Source organism: Cynoglossus semilaevis, chromosome W, assembly GCF_000523025.1.
Source record: "Cynoglossus semilaevis isolate Cse_v1.0 chromosome W, Cse_v1.0, whole genome shotgun sequence".
In the NCBI taxonomy this organism is placed as follows: Eukaryota; Metazoa; Chordata; class Actinopteri; order Pleuronectiformes; family Cynoglossidae; genus Cynoglossus; species Cynoglossus semilaevis.
The window spans coordinates 12,255,684-12,259,861 of NC_024327.1; positions in this window are offsets into that span (position 1 = coordinate 12,255,684).

Genomic DNA, 4,178 nt, shown 5'->3' on the forward strand with positions numbered 1-4,178 from the left:
CCCCCCCCAACACCCAGAAGGGAATCCTAACACAGAAATCAGTTCTAGCACAGGTTTAATCAGTCTGCCATAACGGCTGTACCTTAACTTACAACAAATAACAGGTGAAGGAAGAACTGGGTTTTTGAAAGGAGTACGACCCCTGCGGGGAACCTGGGCCAGAAGCGTAACTTCGTCTGCTACCATGTGTGCTGGTTTAAGTCTATCTACTGTAACCCGCTCTCTACGCCCACCCATATCCAGGACGAAATGCTTAGAACCTGTCTCAAGCATGCGAAAAAGTCCGTCATAAGGAGGTTGTAGGGGTGTGCGGTGAGAATCGTGATGCACAAAAACAAAACTAGCCAACCTGAATTCCGCGGGGACAAACGTTTTTGGAAAACAGTGGTGCACAGGACCCGGAGCAAGAGCATTATCAAACAAAACAGGCTTTGTAGCCGGTGGCTGCAGGCCGAGCATCACCCAATGTAAACAATCTGCCCAATCACAACACCGTCCGCAATGCCGCTTTGAGTGACCGGTGAAAACGTTCACACAAGCCTTTAGCTTGAGGATGGTACGCGGTAGTACGGTGGACCTGGACGCCCAAGGATACCGCCAATAATAATTGAGAAACAAATTGAGAACCCCTGTAGTATGTAATATCTGACAGCGTGCCGAAACGTGAAACCCAGACTGAAAGAAAGGTGCCACATCTGCAGATGCCGTGGAAGACAGAGGGACAGCCTCTGGGCATCTGGTGGTACGATCCACCATGGTAAGCAGATGCGTAAAACCACGTGAAGGCGGGAGAGGTCCCACTAGATCCACGTGTACATGGTTGAAATGCCTGTTTGGAAACAGAAATGGTTCGAGGGGAGCCTTGGTGTATCGGTGGACCTTGGCTAACTGACATGCGACACTGGTAATAATAATTATATAATGTAATAAAAGTAATGTAAATGAGATTTTGGTTATTGCACTGAATTATTGCAGGGTTATTGCACATACTCCCTTACCCACCAGTTGTTTGTTCACCCTCCTCCCACCCAGTGAAGAGTTAAACAGTTTAATTGCCCGGTGGACAAGGCCTGTTACTGAACAGACTCCTCTGATTGCTGATGACAGTGTGCAGAGGATGAGTGGCGTTGTCCAAGATGGCGAGCAGTGTTCTATTCTCTGCCACTATCACCAGAGGGTCCCGTTTGATGCACACCACAGAGCTACACTTCCTGATCAGCTTCTCCAATCTGTGTAAGTCATTCTTTGTCATCCACAGCGTACGAAATAATGCTAGCAACCACAGACTGGTAAAACATTTTCAGGAGCTTCCTGGAGAAGGCCTGAGCCTCCGCAGGACATACAGTGTACTCTGGGCCTTGTGACGAAATGCGGTGGCCTAAGAAGTCGATCACCGGCAGACCCAACTGGCACTTTGCAGGGTTGACAATCAAGCCATGTTCATCAAGGCGTCAAAAAACCTGTTTCAGATGTGACATGTGCTCATCTGCAGATAAACGAATATGAACTCAAGGCCATGTAACACCGAGTCCATCAGCCTCTGAAAAGTTTGCACTGCCCCCTTCAGGCCAACAGGTATATGTAAGAATTCGAAAAGCCCAAATGGGGCAATGACCGCGGTCTTGGGCACGTCTTCCGCACGTATGGGTACCTGGTGATAGCCGCGCACCAGGTCTACCTTAGAAAAAATACTGGCACTTGCCAGGCGAACAGAAAAGTCCTGGATGTGCGGTATAGGATAACGATCATGCATGGTGACGTTATTCAAACGGCGGAAACTGCCGCACGGCTGCCACGACCCATCTGCCTTAGGCACCAAATGCAGTGGCGAGGCCCATGGGGTGTTTGAATATCTCACTATTCCCAACCGCTCCATGTTCGTGAACTCCTCCTTAGCCGTAGCTAACTTAATAGAGTCAAGACGCCGCATACACGCAAAAACAGGTGGTCCCACAGTGGGGATGTAATGCTCCACACCGTGCTTGGTACTGGCGGTAGAAAAGGCAGGTGTTGTCAACGAAAAAAACTCCGACAACAAACGTTGTAAAACATTACCCGAGGCTCAAAACATAAGCGCCTTAAACCACGCCCCCAACCCACAGTCCTGTAGGATGAGAGGCATCCCCTGCAGTTCCTGCCACAACATTCTAAAAAAGTCATATTTTATTATATGTCATCCTGGTCATGGTCAAGGTTGAAGAGTTCTGTTAGGCAACACAGAGGGGCAACTCCTCAGGACAGGACTCAGCTGTTCATCTACACCTCAAGGACAAAACACACTTCGAGGACAACAACCTTTGTCAACCTGGAAAAAACAGCACTCAACAGAGGAGGTGGGCTGAGACACACCCTATCACCCACAAGGTATGTGTTACTTTTGAATGGAAATTACTTGACATGGTCTATGGATGTACTTTTGCACTCACAGATATTTTGATCATTTTATCAGGAAGCCATATTTTATCTCAATGTCGGTGTGGCAAGCTCCCTCTTCTTTAATGGGCAGTTTAGATGTCTCCATAAGGTAATGTACCTATTAAGAAAGTAAGTCATTTCTTTAAGTGTAGGGTCCTAACTCATCTTTATTAACGTACATATTTCTATATTATCTGTTACAGATGAAGTTCCCAGCAGAGAATGTTTGGCTATGTCCTGTGAATGTTACTGCACATTGGATTCTTGTACGCATGCGCAGTTAACTCGGGTAGGAAAATACTATAGGTAGGAAAAAACTTCAGAACACCGGCTGTTAATATCAAACTAACTGTCTTTTTAGTCTCTTTCTGCCCCACACACACCTGTCAATCAGCCTGTCTGTCAACCATCATTTTGTGACTCTCAGAACTACTAATGGAGCTTGTTATCCACTTAACTGCCCTCCCTGTCCCTGACTTTATCATCTCTGATCAGTGTACCCCCAGAGATAAGTCTCAGTGTGGGTGTGCAGTATCGTCTTCCTGGAGCTTTTATCAGTCCTGATCAGTGTACCTGCAGTTTTCTGTCAAAGACCCCGCCTGAAAACGTCATGTTTTCATTCCTCCAAACTGGTTGGTTGGCCGATAAGACAATTTGTCAGGTGGAAATCAAAGAGGCCTTTCCTTGGTCATCTGGGGAGGTAGATGGAGGTCCAGAAGTGAAAGACAAAAAATCATACAATTGTATATCAAGTTGGTTCTTTAAAGTATGTACTGTACTATGAGTGAATATAAGCATAGTAATTGCTACATTTAAATACTATTGTCTGGATGCAAGTGACGAAGGTTAAATCCAAATTTTTCTAGCTGTTTGTCATAACTGTGATCGTGTAAAACAGTTATAAATAACTACATACCTATGATCACATGTATTTAAACCTGCAATCAACCATTCAAATGTGATTTTACATGTCACATGATCTGAGTTTATAAAAGGATAACCATCATTTCACAGCACTGAATAAATGGATGGATAGAAACACAGCCAGTCAGCTGGTGTAACATTTCAGGTGTTACACAAAGAGGACAATCACAGGATCAGGACCACTGACTGTGGAGCAGTTTTAATTATTATGAAGAATAATGTCTGCCTCATTGATTTTGTTGACGACTACCCCTGGCAGTTTTCATTGGGTTTAGCAAAGTTTTTAGACCACATGGCCCTCATTATGCAACCTAACCTGGGATGTAAATGTTAATATTTATCATTTTAAGTTATATTGAACTCAACTTACAGTATATTGTCATTTACTGGGAAATCACTTGGAAAACTGCAACAACTGTTACCTACAGCTACCAAATGATTTAAAATAAAATGAAATAGGATTAAAGGGAATCTGACCCATTTATTTTCTTTTGCTAGCTCCAATGTTTTTGGAGTCAAAAATGGAACTAGTGTTGAAATTGAAACAGATTTAAACTTCTGTCATTTTGCCAAGACAACTAATGTTTTATTTTTTGGCATAATTTTAACTACTATTCTAAAATTAACCTTAATAATAAAAACAATTACTTTCAAATCCTCGCTTCACTTTCCCTTTGAAATACAAAACTGGATGTGGCCAAAGATGTTATTTTGTGTTTCGTCTGAACCTCTGTCATCAGCATTCAGTGCTCTCCCCCGGCTTCCCATTCCAGGCCTCACTAATCTAATCACCTCCTCTGCAGACTCACACAAAGCCTCCAATAGTCCAGCCATTTCAC